We start from the raw sequence: 18,717 nt of genomic DNA, 5'->3' as shown, positions 1-18,717 counted from the left end.
ATGTTGCTTAAGCTGGCCTTAAATTCATGACATTCCTCCTGCCTCAACCTCACAAAGGCTAAGATCACAGATATGTGTCACACAACTAGCATGGAGGTGTGTGTCTTTCTAAGAAGACATTAAAAATTTTCAAACCATGAAGACACCTTTTTCTGTCATCATAGGACTTTACAATGGATGGTACGATCTTGCTATTCACAAGGTCAAGTTTGATCCCTGTATACGCCCAACCATTTCTACTGCACTGACACTTGTCTGTCTTTATTATATGCTGTGATATTAACCAGGAGCCTCCGAGAAATGCCATTGCTTAAAAGAAAGGAGGACCTCATGCCTTTCATGGTGCACACCTTTGACTATCTATTTCGCTAGATGATTCAAGAGTCAAGCATCCTGCTATATCAAAGAATGAGTATTCTACTAAAGTGAATGCATTTTATCGGGACTAGGAAGACAGCCCAAAGAGTATGCTTGTTTTCTCCACCCAGTGACTCTTTTGCAAATGTGTTTTAATGCACTTGACATAATTACGCATAAGAACAGATGGAATGGTGTCAGAGGTAACATAGTCTCCTAGAGCATCCGAGAGGCATTTTGATTTGACTTTCGAATGCAAAATTCACTATCTATGCTGGCTAACCACGTTCATTGCGTTCACTTACCAGGGAAAGCACCGGGCAGTCATCCTTCAGTAGAATCTCTCAAATCTATCTCTTACCATTCTCAAGGTATTGCTTCTCTTTTCAGCCAGGTAGAAACCTACACCACTAATTTTCCTGGCACTGAATGTTCCTTAGGACCCGCATGTCCTTACATGCCTCCTTTTTCTCACTGGGCGAGCACCTTGGGGGCTAGGTTATATATTATTTATTGTTACAGTCCCAGGATAGTAAATCCTCAATTAATGTTTACTGGATGAGTTAAACACAAAGTGCATTGCAAATAATTGAAATGCTATAGAGCCAGTTGGTGCTATAATATTTTTTTAACTGTTGGTTTAACACAAACTATTATACTGCTTTGGGCAAACAGGTGAGTAGTTACTTGCAAAGCTGATGTATATAATTCTGTGCATTGTATTGCAATGATGTGATTAACCTAGCCTAATTTGGATGAAAGACTCTCAGACCACCGGTGCTATTTATATTCTTGGTGATATTCCTTGAAATATTTTGTGTGTCAGTCAAGTACTTAATGCCTTGACTTTTACACCAGTGGCTTGGGGGGTGCCAAACAATAGGACCCATAAAGAACACCCAATCCAGCTTTGCAGTTTCACCGACTGTTAGACCATCGATTTGCTTCATCATGACAACACGGCAAGATGGGATGTGACAAAGCAGACAGAGGCCCATGGAGGCAAAAGAGTAGGATACATTGAAAGCATACAAATGATAAAACTGGTATGTTGAGGAATTTCTTCCCCCTTGAATTCTTTTATTCATTTCTAGAAATATGCATAAAATCTCAATTCCTCTTCCACAAATTCCAAACCATCATTATGCACACATAGTAACTTTGTAGAAAAATTCATTATCAATTTGTAGGATGACATAGAAATTTTTTTACCACAGGAGGTAAGATCTCTTGACACACTGGACTCTGATTACTACATTTAGCAAACTAAAATCCAGTGGCAGGGCCCTGATTCAAAATCATAGGCTAGAAGTCAAAGGAAAGTTTTTTGCACCTTTAGTCTTTTGGTGGAATTCTAAATTCATCTTAGTTTATATACCTAGCCAATAGCAATCTGGATTCAAAATTACGCAGTTCTGTGACTTTAAAGCAATTGTGTGTGCATGTGTATGATAGGCACGTGTTTCGTGGGTGTTTGTGTCTGGCTGTGACATACATGCCAATCCGTGCTCTTCTGCATGAGGTCAGAAGCTGACACGACACCTTCCTTCAGCACCCTTCCCTTTATTTAGTGAGGTAGTTCTTCCCCTGAACCCAGATGAAGCTGCTTCTGTAGTCACTCTGGACTCCTGTCCCTGTGGAGCTGCAGCCTCTGCCTGGAGAGAGTGCTGGAGTTCAGGTGGGCTGCCACACCCACCCGGCTTTTGCGTGGCCCTCTGAACACTGGCCCTCGGGTTTGCTCCAAAAACCTCTTATCCACTGAGACATCTTTCCAGCTCTCAGACTTGTTTTTCCTTTCTTTCTTTCTTTCTTTCTTTCTTTCTTTCTTTCTTTCTTTCTTTCTTTCTTTCCTTCCTTCCTTCCTTCTTTCTTTCCTTCTTTCTTTCTTTCTTTCTTCCTTTCTTTCTTTCTTTCTTGGGTGGGAGGCAGTGTTAAGAGATCAAGAGGCCTTTTCTTAATTCTGTGACCTGCACTTGATTTAGGATTCAAAAAATTAAAAACAAATTCTCCAAAATCTCTGCTTGAACCTTTAGACTCAGAGTCTAAAGAGCAGAGTTCTAATGTACATCTTCGTGTTGTCTATTCCTTCCTCCAACGTCCCCTTTATCAAGATGAGATAGTCTCTCATAGGTGTTGTGCACACAAGGTATAAGGGTCACCCTGACCATTTGGAGTCAACCATAGGGGATACTGTGGGGGCTGTGTGAATGCGTGTGTGTCTTAGAATTAGCCAGAGACTCATATCTAGAAATCCAGATACATATAGGTTCAGAAAAATTCTTAGAACTCTTAATGACTGATGCTTATGCATCTGCGAGTGGTGGCTCATGCCTATGATCCCAGTGTGAGAGAGGCTGAGGCAGGGTTTCCATGAGTTTAACCCAGCCTCTCTCCAAACTAAACCAAACGAACAAACAAGTCCTAGAAATCTGTGTCCTTGGAGAAGGTTAAAGGAACAGCCTTTGTTTGTCTTAGTGAAGAGAAATTCAGGGAGGACAAAAGGATGGTTTTGAACCGGAGCAGCACTGAGCAGTATGCCCCGCCAGGATCCACAGCAACCACCTGGCAGCCTGCAAGAAATGCCAGCCCTGGTCTTGCTCCCACATGTACTGAGTGAAAAGTTGTTCGTGGGGCCAAGTGGTCAGTGTCTAGCTGTCCTTCAAGGTCACTGCAGAGCCCAGCGGTGGTGTGGAAAGCAATGGTGGTGAGACAGTGAGCTGTACTGACCTTTGGAAGGGGAAAGAAAGCTGCATGGGTCTGACAATGCTTACACTTCCAGCTCTTAGGTACCAGGAACAAAAGAGATAAAGATGCGCAAAGGAATGCAGACAGAACGACAACCTAGGATTCATCTCAGGAAGCCTCCCTTTTCCCTCTCTTTCCTCCCTCCCTTCTTTCCCTTCCCTCCTTTTGTCTTCTTTCTTCCTTTCCTCTCAAGTAAAGTACAGATAGTCAGATGATGCTCTCTGTTTTTATACAGATAAGATGCCTGCATCTTGATACAACATGCGTACATGGTATGAAGGTGAACTACCCAAGGGGGGAGTGGTAGAATAAGAAATGAAGCCACATAGACACCACACTCAAACACTTGCAGCCTTTTTGGGTATTGGTTTTCAGTTCTGGAGATCTCATCAGTGACTCCAGCTCCGGGGGACCTGTTTCCTTCTTCTGGCTTCCGTGGGCACCAACCAGACGTGCATGCAGCGCACACATATGCAGGCATTCACACATAAAAATCTTTTTTTTTAAAGGAAAGAGAAAATAAGGGAGGAAGAAAGATAGGAAGCAAGGGAAAAGGAAGAGAGAAGAAGAAGACAGAGAATGAGGATGGGAAGGAGGGAGGAACAAAAGGAGGGAGGGGAGATGGAGGGTGGGAGGGAGGGAGGAGGGGGAAGGAGGGAGAAATAAAGATCGCTAGCAAATGAAACAGAAGAAGCAAGTTGCCAAGGCTCAACACAGGAAGACTAAGAGAAAACTTGAAAAAGGGTTTCTAGACACCACTGGCATCTGATAGTGTAGAGAGACCCCCTGGAGCCTTGCACGAATTGTCCTCCGGGCTCAGGTGGTGTAACAGCTTTTTCATGGTGTTCAGATTTTTCAGAGAGTCTGAAGTGAGTTGAAAAGCCTTGTCATGAGTTCCTTTAGGCACTCTGTAACTAAATCACTTGGGTCAGTCCTGGGCCACAGCCCCCTCCCATCATCTCCTCTTCTCACATGGGGAATCATTACTCAAAGAGAAACCAGTAAGGTGTGTTCTAAAGTCATATTTACTTATACTCATTTTTTGTGAGGGCACAAGAATCCCAATGCCAGTTGCCCCAAAATTCTTCTTTCACAGCCTGAAAGAGACCCAGAAAGAGGCAAGTGCAGTTACTAAAAGCATCAGCGCAAGCAGTGGCCGTCTCCATTCCTCAAAGACAAAGTTTTCCCTCTTTTGGTTAACTGAAGCGAAGTGCTGATCCAACCAGCTCCCCCTGTCACTGCCAGCAACCTAGATGCCTGCTTCCTAGCCTGACTTCCCCTTTAACTATTTGAAGGATGCGTATGTAATTGTACGTGCACACACATATGTACATACACATACATCTATATGTATACACACACATATTGACATGAACTATTCTAATACAGTTTGTGACAGGATAATATAATATCTGGAACTGTAATTCCACAAGTCACTTAATGTTTTGCTTCTTTGGGGTAAGTCTGAGTGAATCTGGTGAATTAGAAAACTTAGAGAAATATTTACATACCTAATAAGCTTATTTGGGGAGGAAAAAAGAGAAGACATGCGTTTCATGTGGATGGCACATAGTTTAAAAGCCAGGCCTGGTGGTGAGTGCTTCTAATACCTGCTCTGGGGAGGGGGAGAAAGGTGAATCCATAGGGCTTGCTGGCCAGCCTGTTTAGCCTAGGTGGCAAACTCCAGACCAGTAAGAGACCACATCTAAGTAAGAAGAAAAGATCCCCGAGTTTGATCTCTGGCCTCCACACACAGACATGGGTGCCCTCACACACACAAATGCATTGCAAACGCACAGTAAAGTAATATAAAATTGTTTTAAGAGACTGGGGTCTGGCCTGCCTGAATCTAAGGATGAAGAAATGGGTATTTGGCAGGGCCACATGTGAAATTTAAAATAGAGTCATGTAGTGGGGCAATGTGGGTTGGCACTTGGTGGGGAATCTCTGTCAGCCAATGATCTTTAAGAGGTGGGATCAGGTTAGGGCGTGACCTCTACTCAGAGAAAAATGCTGCCCAGGGTTGTTTGCTTCTCTCTCTCTCTCTCTCTCTCTCTCTCTCTCTCTCTCTCTCTCTGTGTGTGTGTGTGTGTGTGTGTGTGTGGTTCCTGCGATGCACAACTGGGGTTGGACTTCTCGTTCCTTTTTCATGAGTTTGCCCCTTATAATAAAGAAAATATAATTTGTTTATCTTGGAGTTAGCCTGGGTTTCTTCAATTCGTGTCATTCCGACACTGTTAAATGTTTCCTAAGAAGATGAACGTTAATTTTTGTTCATAGAAATGTAAGGCTCTGCCACAATTATACCCCTTCTCTATTTGTGAATGTATTTCTACAAAACTGAATTCAATTCAGAGGAGCAAACTTCAGGGGGCAGGTAGACACACAGGTGCTACACCCACATGGATGATGAAGGGGTTTGTTCTAGTATGTACAGCCTGATGAAGGGAAGGCATTGGGAGGACATCCTTTTCCCTGTACCTATCTGAAGGATTGGTGAACAGAGAGGAGATCAGACACTATGGATCACAAGGGCATATGGAGGAGGCCTCGGTGGTTTCGTCTAGGGAACTCGTATTTAAACCATCTGAGCTGGACTTTCTGATCAGAGAGGTGAGTGTGGGTGACTTCCTCACCTCTGAAAGTCTGTGAACCTGCAATTCACAAGGAAATTTGACCCAAACATCCGCAGTCCATTCTGAACGCTCTGTTCCCTGCTTCTGTTAACTGAGTATCCAAAAGCCAGGGGTATGTGTACTCTTGGGGTCGTCTAAAAAATGCAGCTAAAATTACTTCTAAAACCTTTGCAAAATAAATACGGCAATTGCTGTGTTTTTCATTGTATGTAAAAGCTGAGTCAAGTCCAGAATACTTTGAGAAAAAAATTAGTTACAGAAAGGTGGGTTGTTCTGTGTTTAGAAATTATGACGGCACAATAGTTAAGGTAGGTTAACTTTAGGAAGACAAGTGGTTTATTTGCCTCGCAGGTTTGGAGTCTAAAGGTTCCTTCCAACTACACACTGCAGGCTCTTCCGGGACCTTCTCTTGGCTACATCACTTTCTGGCAGAAGCATGAGTGGGAGGAAGAGATGAATACCTGAAACAGGAAAGATTAGGCAGGCCCAGGCTCGGGCTTTTGTTATAATCTTTTAAGAACTAATCAGGTTTCCACAAGAAATACCTTCATGCTTTTAAGGGCACGCCCCCAAATAGCTTACAGGTATTCAAATAGCCCCACATCTTAAAAGTTCCAAACCACCTCTCCACAGTGTCAGCTGGGAGAATGCAGGAACCCTGGGGCAAACAAGCCACACTCAAACCGTAGAGATAGAATTGGATCTAGAACCTGGGGCATTTTACTCGTGAGGACAACACTCTCAACAGGTCTCTTGAACTTCATGGCTTGGCATATGACTCAAAATTCTCCTCACTGAGGGGTAAGATAGTTTGCTTATTCAAGTCTAGTGTCATCTACACTTATAACCTGCCGTCCATTTTTTTCTTTTCTGAGTTCATGTACTGAGGACCCTTCAGGTAGAGCAGGAAGCTGCAGAGGGCCCTGCTCTCAGGGTCTGCATGAGACTGTGGTTATTCTGTGGTTGGCTATTCTGTTGTGAACTAGGTCCTGTTTTCCCATTAGTTGCTACACTCTGGTAAGAGTAAGGGCACCTGCTGGATCCAAGAAATACTCATGGGCTTGTGTGTGTGTTACGGTGTAACTGGCCTTTATCTTCTTCCTTTTGGTGCCAGTACACTATGGTATCAGTCCTGGCCCCTCCACATAGCATCTGACTCCATTAGGGAACTGTTCACAGTCTCCATGGGAAGCATTTTAACCAATCCGAGCATCGGTAAGAAAGTGAACTCTTTCCAGGGTCCCTTTAGCACTTGAATTCATTTCAAGTTCAAAAGTGAGCAGATTCACTGATGTTGGAAATAGCACTGGACTTTTGGCAATTATTACTCCAAACAGTAATCAGAAAGTTTAGAGGAGAAACCTACAATGAGTTTCTAGTGGGCAAGATTAAACAACTTAGCTAATTCTGGACAAAAGATGTAACCAAAATTAGACCTAAATCTCATGCCTGAGATGTAAGATATATATGTGTGTGTATATATAACTAGTATATATATATATCATACATATTGCTAGTATATATAATATATATTACTAATATATAATATGTTGACACATATTATATATAACTATTTAATATATTAAAGTAGAGTTATATATAATATATAGTAATATATGCTATGCTATATATCCTGCACTATATATTTATATATTATATAATACACAATATATTATTGCAATTAATGTGTGATAGTATATTATTAATATAATAATATATCACTCTAGGTAGTAATATATAATATATTATTATCTAATATATATAGTAGAGTGGAGATTATTCCAGAGTTCTTTATTCAGACATCTCTCCTAACCACAGATATGCCACCTGACAATCTTCAACGTGCTGAAGCCACTCCATCACTGTAGCTCTGACGCAACATAAAAATTCACGGGGTTCTGTTAAGCCAGGGAAACAAATGTCTCAACACATTGAAGCAGCTGGTGGCCAATATATGCATGAACTAAGTTATGCATATAGATTAATAAAAATAATTACACACGCACATGCAAACACATGCGCACACACATACACATCTGTTAAGGCTGGTTTGCCTGGGATTTTGGTAGTGTGGGATGTGAAGTGACTTTAAAATGTGGTTATATGAACTTACTCAGTGAACAGAAAGGAAACTGACAGAAATAGGTATATGTCTTTTTTTTTCTTTTTTTTTGCCATCTGTAGAATCATTTTTGGAGTTCACAGGTGCTAAAACTCTAAGATCACCTAATGGCACACCCACCCTCTACCCTACAGCTTCCCTTATTTATAAAATCTGAATATACTAATGAGATGTCAGTGGATGACAGCAATTGTATTGAGAAATATTGGTTTTCAATTTGGGAGTGTATTTCTGTACCATAGAAGGATCTGGAAAAAAAATCTATGCAAAGCAAATGTTGGCACATTAGAGGAGTTGCATGTTTGGATTTCCTAACTGCATATGGTAACTACACGTGGTTAGCCACACTCGTGCAATGCAGGACAGCTTGATGTATTCTGGGATTTATTAAAATGTAAATGACAAAGCAGAGAAGAATGTTCAGACAATTGGATTACTCCATTGACTGAATGCTCTATACTGTATCTATTTTTGTCCAAGCAATGGTGGCTCCTGCTGTGGAATGTCAAATGGAATATTCCATTGTAGGGCACAGGATGGGGGGGACTCCCTTTAAGGAAATTGAAACCTGGTCATTTAAATTTTTAATGTACCTTCCCCAAAGCAGTAGCTTGTCAATACTTTGTACAAGAAAATATGATAGATTTTGACCTGTGATTATGAGAAGACAATCGTCCTCAACTATTTATTCATTGTCTGTTATTGGACCTATAACTTCATTCATGAAAATAATAATCCATGCGCTTGTTTTTTTGTGCTGGGCCTTAGCTTGTTGGAAATAAGAACATTATGCAATGACCATGCATATACTGACATGGCAGTGAGCACGCACAATCCAAGAGATGATTCCTGATGGGAAATTGTTATTCATCCCAGAAAAGAGAGAGCAGAGAGGTAGGTGTCTTCATGAAGAGATTGAATTTAGAAAGAATGGGAGCCAGCTGTTTTTTCTCTCCATGGGGAACAAGAGAAAATGGGATTAAACAACAGCGTGAGGGAATTGAAACAGGAATAAGAATTTCCCAACTCTGTAGATGCTCAAACACCAAAACGTGTGCCGAAGGAAGTGTGTACACACTGGTTTGATTTTTGATGGCTTTAGAACAGTGGTTCTCAACATGTGGGTCACGACCCCTTAGGAGGTCAAAGGAACCTTCCGTAAGGCTCACCTAAGGTCATTGGAAAACAGAGATATTTACATTATGATTCATAACAGTAACAAAATAACAGTTATGAGCTAGCAATGGAAATAATCTATACTGGGGGTCAGCGCAGCATGAAGAACTGTATTAAAGGGCTGCAGCATTAAAAAGGTTGAGAACCCCTGGGCTAGAAAATGGAAAGACAGATTTCCCCATGTGGTCTTCCATGCTGTGAAAACGAGAACTAGTGGAGAGAGTTCCAGGATGTTCTTCACAGTTCTTCACATAAGAAGAACCTGAAAGTTGGGCACGGTGGACAGGTCACCGAAGCTGTTTTTAAAGCAGTAGTTATTTGCTAATTGGAGACAGACTGACAGATTTCACCTATGCTGAAAAGCGTTAAACAGAATGGAATGTCGTGAAATGAGATAGGCGGGGAGCAAGGATACAAGAGCACAGTGCGCTCTTCCATTTTTCTCTTCCCACCGTCATCTCTGCTCTTCCAAGGCAGAGCATCCTTCCTAGTTAAGAGTGCAGTTGGACATGGAGGCACGTTGATCTTTGCAGGAAAGCAGTTAGACCGCCTGGAGACCTGATCTCCTGTTCTTGGAGTGTGTGTGTGTGTGTGTGTGTGTGTGTGTGTGTTATACATATGTGCACATGTGGGGTTTTTTTTTTAGCAAAGAGAATTTATGGTGCTCATATTTGATGTTTGACTTTTAAAAATCATGATTTTGTGGATACTGGTTCTTTCCTGGTTTGAAGGTAATTTTATTTCCTGGGGCAGTTTACTATAGCAAAGAGTATTTGTTAAAATTAGAAACTAATTTGGCTCATATCTGAGTCATTATCTTGCAACACTGGTCGACTCAGTGACTTAAGTATTGATTTGTCTTCTGAAGTAATTTGACAAAAAAATGAAATGAAGATAAGTTAAACAAATGAATTTAAATTTCCCCCTTTCGGCTCTAACCTGATATCAACTGCCAACACCAAATTCTTAGTTTTCTTAGTATTGTTTGGCTTATTTACTCATTGTACAGAAGATTGGAGGTAGGGCCTAGCGCATGCTAGGCAAGTGTCTTTACCAGTGGGTTTCATCCATTTCTAGCCTTCCTTAATGCTTTGTTCTGAGACGAGGTCTCAGTTTCCCGAGCTGAGCCTGAGCTCACTATACTCCAGGTAGCGCTTGTGTTTGCAGTTCTTCTGCTTCAGCTTCCCGGGCCTGACGTCAGAGCACCTTGTAATACTGTATCCCAATAGGTCACAAATTCTCAGCTTTATCTGCCTATTCAAAGCTCTATAAGAGCTTTGGAAAAAAATAGAAACCTGAGTGTCAGTATTCAAACACCCTAGGCAGTGACCAAGGGCAACTGAGTGTGAGAACTCATTTACTGGGTGCTGCTAAGTAACTAAAATAATTCCATTCATATCATTCACTATAGATACAGCAGCCACGTTTGTCCTATTTCCTGCTGTTTTCCTAATATCCAATAAGGACCTGGCTGGTATATGCCATACATGCAATAGACATGTTCCCAATAAATAATTAATATTTTAATAAAATCTGTCTAACCCTCCACTAACATAGGGCTGGTCAAATCTATTGTCTACTTGAGTCACTGTCATTTTGACCTTACGGACTAAGTAAGAGCTCCATTTTCTTCTCTGGTTTGCCTGTGGATGCATAAAACAAAGTCATTGCTAATCCTATTGGTAATACCACTCAGTTATCCTTGGGATGAACGGACGGGAATCACCCGTGACTATGTATCCTCAAGACAAGGAAGGAGTCCTTACATATCCAAAGATATATCTCTTACATAGTAGCGTCATGGCTCGGGAAAAAAGAGATCAAACTACATCTTGCTAAGGATCCAAATGAGCCATGCAATCCACAGATATTGTGGGAGGACCTAACATTGCACTATGAATGGCCGCTGCATACTTTTTCAGCGATCCTTCTTTGCTAGTGCTCTGGGCATCTTTACGGCTAACAAGTTAATGTCCTTTGTTGATAGTCCAGTACGTATGATATTTCAATCATGGGACAATTCAGAGTATAACCATACAAGTCATGCTTTTGTGTTCATAGTTCAGATGAAAATCCCTAGTTTTAAAATCATCATTGATAGAGGGGAAAATGACCAATAAAACAGAGTGCATCTTGGTGAAGAAGTCAGTATATGGGTAATTAGTGATGTCTACGATGGAGTCTTCTGAAAGGAAATGGTTGCTGGGTTAAGACTTGAAGAACAGATGGTAGAATTTGAAAGGGATGTTGGAGAGGTAAAGACAAAAGGTTCCATGCATGAAAACTGAGGAGATGAAGGGAGGAAGAGCAGACAGAGATGACGGTCTGTGCCCATGATGGGAAAGGTAGATGGGGATTTGATTTGAGAGAGCCCTGCTGGAGGAAGGAACCAGAACAGCAAGTTCTCTCAGTGCCATGACATCTTAAGGCCAACGGTAATTACAAAGAGTTTTAACCCTGGGAGAATGATGTTATGATTCGGAGAATTCTCTGAGTTCCACTCGACACTTCTATGGGGAAATCCTAGTAGGATGAGGCAGTGTTCCAGATGGGAAAAGATGTTTTCTTACTTCGTTAGCACAGAAAATGGGAAGAAGCACACTTATCTGAACAGAAGAAAAAAGGGAAAGTCAAAGGGGAACCCTGAACTCCCCGCCATGGCATGTGAAAAGGAAAGACTGAACATGGGTTTCTAACATGAACAGATGACCATAGATAGCATTTAAAGGTGATATGGGATAACTTAGAAATTGTCTCTAACTTAGCATTTTTTGTCTAATTAGATATTTGGTCCTTATGGATCACAAACTAGTTTTGATTTATACGTATGCAAGTGAAAGCAAGCTATAAGAGCTGTCTTTTCCAATAAATCAACACAAGTTCACAGTTAATGCAACCTTTCTTTTATTTGGAGTCAAGGACCTAGAAAAGTCTCATAAAATGTCAACAAAGTCACACTTTGTGCTTGGGCTACTCATTCACAACAAACCTGTTTATTTATGAACTCAGTGAGAACAGTGTGAGACAGAGCCAACAAATAGTTTGAAAAAACAAGACAGCCAGAACCATGATGGGGACTGCATATGACAACATCAAACAGCTAAGTAAAACGTTACATCGGTTAAATATCCAGGTATCTCCAAAAGTTAAACATCTGTCCCTTAGTAGACCTAGCTTAATTGTCCCCTTGAAGACAAAAATCACAATTTGGGCATCTATGTTATGTAGCCAGCCGCTTTATTAATCACTGCTCAATGTCAATCAAAGGCAGAGGGGCTGGAAGCAAGAATGGGATTTTTAGTTCTATATTTTTATGGACCAAATATCTTTGAATTAGTTATACGAATAAACGAGGATTACAACACAAAATGACTAGGGGTCATTGTTAACACTTAAGTAGCACTGAGACAGCCATGGGTAAGAGCACTCACAGCGTTTACAAAAGTGGAACACTGGCCAAGTGGATTGAGAAGATGTCCAATGGGAAATTGAACCTGTACAGGTGAACCAATGACTCCATGATTGGGAATATCATTAATGAAACAGTATGCATACAACTGTAGCTATTTGATACTCCTTGGGGACAGATTATTGACAACTTCTTGACCCAAATACACTAGCTCATAGCTGTATTTCACACTGACATGAAGTGGCCAAAGAGGGGACGGGAATGGAGAGATCTATTAAATCTGGTCTATGAGACATTCCTTGATCACATAGACATGGTACCTCCTTTAATTAAATAGAAGTATGTGTTTCTTTGGGGCAGGGTGGAATCATTTAAAAGCCATTGAAAGACAACTGAAGGCCTACTTTCTTGTCCTTTCTGGGCCACTTACAAATATGTGGTTTGTTTTGTTTTGTTTTGTTTTGTTTTGTTTTGTTTTGTTTGTTTGAGCTGTTTGGGATTTTTCTTTAAGTTACTTTTCTTACAGACTCTAGATTTGTTTTCTGTCAAAAAGATATTGTAAGAGGTATCTGTGTCAAAAGTCTCATGATGTCTGACCAAAATGCAAAGGAAATATCTAGACTGTTGGCAGGCTCTCCTCCACTAAATGCTCAATTTTCTGTTGTGAAAACACATTTTTATCATTCTCGTGTAATTCACATGCAAAACCATTGAGGCCATCAGTAAGCAGAAGAGCGAGTTGTTTGCACAGATAGACGTTAAGGGCTGTGGGGAAAAGGACAACAGCATTGGCACTGATCACAAAATTCTGGCTTCAGACTTCAGCTCATGAGTTTTGTGACCACAGCCTTGAATGTTCATAGCTGCACCTAGCACCTCGGCCAGGCACTTAGCCTCATCAATATCAGTTTAATCACCTAAGAAGCAAGAATAATGTATGATTTTCATAGTTGTCGTGAAATTTCTTAAGCAAAATGCTTCACAAATTGAAGAAATTTGGTAACTAGCAATTATGAACAAAAGAATCGTGAGTTCTACGCAGGTGCCACCAACTGCCTTCTTCTTTTTCTTGTGACAGAGAACTGGAGCTTTAGTTCTAGCTGGGCTTAGGTGATGTCTGGGGTATGAAAGGGAAGATACATGTGTGCACCATCTTTATAAGACGCACAGAGAGGGGTGCTGAGTACTGGGGGGAGTCATGTTGACGTATTTGCCACCTTCAAAACTCACCCTGAGGATTTCCTATGCCCTGCCCTTGCATACTATCATGTCCACTTTAAGGACTCTATTTTCTCCTACCTTCCCATTTATGCAACACTTTTCTTTTAACCTTCTTTCAGGTTCACTTCATATTTTCTCTTTAGGGCAACATTCTCCCTTAGGCAAATCAACTTGGCCTCTTCTGAGTCCATCGTCTTTTGTTTTATTTCTGCTCTTATTGTCAACTGAATCAGTTTTATCACTACATATTGGGTAGCTAGGATACCCTTGCCCAGTTTGATTTCCACCCTTGGAAGCAGCTGCTATATGTCACGGTGTCAAACTTGCCGCTCAGAGTCTGGGGGCATGATGTTGTGTTTCTGCGTGGTGGCATGAGTGTCTTTGTGGGCCACCTGTGGAGACATTGTTTTGAACTTTCTGGATCTTGTTCAAGAACAAATACTATATGTTGATTGAACACCAGTCTTCCCAGAAAATCCAGTCTCGTCATACGTTAACACACCTGGGGAAAGTTGCCTTTACCCAAGCAGACTAATACTCCTATCCATACTTGGTTCAAAACTAGATGGCATGTGAATCTGAACACAGACAGACAAATGCACATGAGGAAAGGCAAATTTATGACTCATGAATGGTCTGGGTCTTTCTGTTTCTTTTCAAGATGACTGTTGGCTGCAACTGCATCATGTGGGGGGCTGCTGGGCAGGAGGGGTATCTTCAGGTGGTCACTTGCTTTGTTTCAAAGCTTCACAGCTGGCACGAGCGCCCATCAGGCTGGCAGTCCCCGCAGTCTGTGTCCTTTCACTTGGGAGACACTCCTGAGGAAGGGGTTATAGGACAAGCTGAAAGGAACATTAGTACAACTAAAGAGATAACAGAACACATCACAGACAGTGATCACATCAACTGTTTAATGAAAATGAATTTGTGACCCACTTCGAGACCAATGCTATTTCCGACCACAGCAGAAGGGCTACATCACTTGAACAACAGAAAGTGGCTTTTCTTCATTGTTCCCCTTGCTCAAGGATCAGTCAAGCAGTGGCCTTGTCCCAGTGTTGACATGAGAACCCTGAGAAGAGTGCTTCAAGTCTACCCTCGCGGAAATAGGACACAGAGGCAGAGAGCAAAAGACAACGGGACACAGGGCACGTTCAAATAACTCCTAGGAATGAAGGTAAACTAAGTTGGTGTAGGTGCCTAGCTGTTTAACAATGCAGGAGTTAAGGAAGACCCTGGAACTATTGGATGTTAATTGCTGACCCCTTGAAATTACCTTGGTATTTCCAGTGCCTGGCATAGAAGTTGGCCCATGGTACTTAAAGAAAAAGAAAGAGGGAGAAAGGAAAGAAGGGAGAGAAGGGGGAGGGGGCAGAGTAGTAAGAAAGAGAAAGGAAAAGAAAAGGAAGGGGAAAGATGTGTGAATGGAAGAAGGGAGAGGAAATGGAGGGAAGAAAAGGGGAGAAAATAGGAGAAAGGGAAGAGGGGAGAAAGTAATGGAAGAGGCAGTAGTTACTGGAATACTGCAGCCCACAGGAAGAAAATTAGTCAGATATAAGCACACTATGGTGAGACTGGGGAAGCAAGTCTGGCTTAAAAAGGGCTCCTACAGAAAAAGAGGCGGGGCCATTTCCAGGTGGCGTTGAAGATGTCAGTGTTTCATTTGGAAAGTGTTTTCTGGTCAAGTGACCATTGTAGGCCCATGAAAAGGACGTTACTACAATCCAAATGAATCAAGAGGAACACAAAACACAAAACGTAAAGGCATTAATCCCATGGAGGAAACAAGCCACACTACAAGGAATGACAGGCGAGCAGAAGGGATGGGGATAGGGTGTGGCCTATAACCGAAGGGCAGGTGTCTGTCTGGGTATCTTCTGAGTCAACGTTGAAGGATGTAGGTTTATAACAGGGATGAAGAATTCACTTCTCCCACTGGGTAGCTTTATTTTCATTTTTATTTTCTTTTGTTTGGCCCCTAGGCTGCTATTTTTTCAGTCACCATTCCTTCCTGAAAATGAACTCCGATCTTTAGTGCTTTCTCAATGGGGCAAACCAGATTAGTAAATACTGAGACTGGAGGTGGAGTCAGGTGTGACGTAAAAGGACAACTGATGATGCCAGCAGACTCTGGGTTTGTGGCTCTGGCCTTGCTCCGATTGCCCCTGGGCTGGAGAATAGCTTCAACAATTCCTGAGAGCTGTAAGAACTGAGAATCTTCCTGGTCTGACCTGCTCACTTCACAGATAGGGATGCCTGAGAAGAGGGGTCTTACTCGGCAGGAGCTGTGGTGAAGGAGATCAACTGTGCAGGTGGCTTTAATTTAACTAAAGCCTTTGACATCCGCTTCTCCATTATCCCAGACAATGGAAATGCATCAATGAGCAAGGCACACTGAATGGGAAGTACCAGGACTCATCGCTGTACTAAATACTGAGTACACTGACGATGCTGGCTCTCCAGAGGGGAGATCTAACTGGTAGATGACTTAGTTCTAAATAATGTGAATGGACAATGTATTTTATAAACAATAATATAGAGGAAGGGGTACTAAGTGTTTGGTATACATGTAATATTCATTTGTGAATTAGCATGGTATTGTATTAAGGAAGGACATTGCATTTAATACTTTTATGATTTATGTAGATAGTGAACAATGGAAAGTCTGAGAATATGGGAGAAGATTAAAAAACCTATATGTCACTTTGGAGTTGTATGGATCCAATCCATGCAAAAATGGCTTTTATATACTATAGATGCTCTCAGAAGGAAATCTGAGGAATGCCTATGCAGCAGATAGCATGGGGATGGACAGATTTCACATGTTTGTCCTGCGTTAAAAACTTCACAGATCAACTTCAGTTTTTGGTTCTGTACCTACCAAATTGTACTAAGTAGTGTTCTTCTGCTCAACATAAGGGTCTCTTGGGATCCTTTTGTGATTTGAATGCAGAAGCAGAAAGCGAGACCCTCCCCTTGCCTTGCTCGGCAATAATTCTCCAGATTTGTCTTGACAGTCGCATCACCTACTGCACACAGCCCGGAGCCAGGCTGACCAGCCAAGTCACGGTGCTTCTGCCTGGGTTCTTTTGCTTAATAGGTAGATCTTCAGGGGGCAGCTTGCTGGAGGGGACTCCCCAGCGGAGCCAACCAGAGACCTCTGGAATCACGATGAAACCCCAAAAGGGAACTGAGGTTAGTGAGAAAGCGGTTCAGTTACTCATTATGTGACATGCAGAATGGAGGGGGAAACAGAAAAGCAATTGTTTATTATTCTCAATGGTTTGATTACTTTGATTAAGTTGAAAACTATTACCCCTGCCTAATGCCATTTCTCTAATTCCAACAAAGGAAATGTACTCCTTAGGAGTAATATTTACTACTCTGATGTTCTCTGCATTTCCAAGTTATCCAAAGTCAGGATAAGGGATGTCTCATCACTTGAAAATGCTCCTGAGTAGAACGCTTTTTAAGCCAGCTTATATTTTTAATTCCTTGTTAATTAATATAAGAATAAAAGGACTTCGCAGCCTGTGTGGTTGTGTGAGAATGAAAGCAAAAACCTAGATGTTGAGAGTAAATGATCCACGAAGAACTGCAAATATTTTGCAGAGAATTCAAGTGTCTCCAGCGACAGCCCTTAGAGGGATCATCCGTTCTCTACAGCTAGGTTTTTTTTTTTTTTGCTTTCATTCTCACACAAACACACAGGCTGCAAAGTCCTTTTATTCTTATGTTATTAACAAGGAATTAAAAAAAAAATAAGCTGGCTTAAAAAGCGTTCTACTCAGAAGCAATTTCAAGAGACGAGACAGGCCCAAGGGTGGGGGCGGGTGACAACCTCAAGTAGGCCACACGTAAAGCAAGGCGCAGCTATATGCACATTAGTATAATTACAGATTGCAAATTATATCGGATGTATCTAATATCTAATTTTTTGAAAGCTGATTCCACTTGAGACTTCAATAACAGCATCAACATTTTGCAGGTGGCTCCTTCTGTACAGTATCCAAGGGGAATTACTCTTCTAATGTATTCTATAAGCATAGCCCTCAAGTTAAAACTGGAGCTCCTGCCTGCAGGACCGGTGAACAATGAACACCGAGAATAACACCTTTACAAAGGAAATGGGGAGGGGGTATTATCCTGGAGAACACCAAGTACAGTTACTCTAGCTGTACTGTGAACATGATACTTGCTTCAAGCAAGAAGGAACTTCGGCATGCGTCATTAGAAACTGTGGGGGAGGCTACATACATATTGAGGAAGCCAACTGACAAGCTACGGGTAGCCATCTATTAGATATATAGATAAAAGAGACGTGCCTCTGAGTGGCATGCTACCCCTTTGACTGCAAACAGAAAGCCTTACACTAAATTCAGATCATCCAAGGCACACATCCAGTTCGTGTGTCTGAAGAAGATCCAAGCTCTGCTTTGAGGAACTGGCTTTTGTCCTCACGCCCTATGTGAATCAATCTCCAAAACAACTAAAATGGGTTTTGAGATCTCAGAGAAGGAAGCATATTCTTCAAGTTGATTGGATTCTTTCTCTTGATTCCTCTTTACCGGTCTTTCTGCTAATTAGCCGGGGTTGCTGTTGAATTATTTAATTATCTGCACCTTTGTGCCATGAAATATGTTGTCATAGCACGCTTTACAGTGCAGTGGCTGCTCACATTTAATGACGCCTCTGTAGTTACTGCTTTCCTTTGTTCTGCTCAGAAGTGGTTTTAGAAAAAGGGGTGGGCCCTGAAGGAGGAGCCTTGGGGTGTGTAAAATAAAATCATACATCCCTGGTGCATGTGCAGAGTCTGATGCACTTATATGAATTCCATCTTCGAAATCAAGTTGCAGCTCCATTCCGAATAAGACACGGCGCATGTCAGGGACTTCCAATGCAGCCAAGAGGCTTTGAGTACACCTTGAACATCTCCCTAATGAATACCCACTGCAGTGCCATGGGTAAGGGACGACTCTTTTTTTTTTTTAAATAAGCAAGGAATGTCTTTAACGAGGAAGAAGTAAATTATGATAATTACTCTGAATGGT

At 41.6% G+C, this 18,717-nt stretch overlaps 1 long non-coding RNA gene across 4 annotated transcripts in view; it reads right to left on the bottom strand.

Moving 5' to 3' along the window:
- The window catches only part of LOC125388949 (uncharacterized), a 247,947-nt gene that overhangs the window by 16,669 nt on the left and 212,561 nt on the right, over positions 1–18,717 (bottom strand). For 2 of the 4 annotated variants that reach the window (XR_015001600.2, XR_015737714.1), the window contains one exon: positions 11,917–14,484. The exons of the other annotated variants lie outside the window; for them this stretch is intronic. This is a non-coding gene — a long non-coding RNA (uncharacterized LOC125388949). Of the gene's footprint in view, positions 1–11,916; positions 14,485–18,717 lie in introns of those variants that run through there. 4 annotated transcript variants of the gene reach the window in all.

Source organism: Myodes glareolus, chromosome 4 (assembly GCF_982192425.1).
Source record: "Myodes glareolus chromosome 4, mMyoGla1.1, whole genome shotgun sequence".
Lineage (NCBI taxonomy): Eukaryota > Metazoa > Chordata > Mammalia > Rodentia > Cricetidae > Myodes > Myodes glareolus.
Note: the sequence above shows the minus strand (reverse complement) of the source record. Positions and strands in the feature narration are given on the sequence as shown.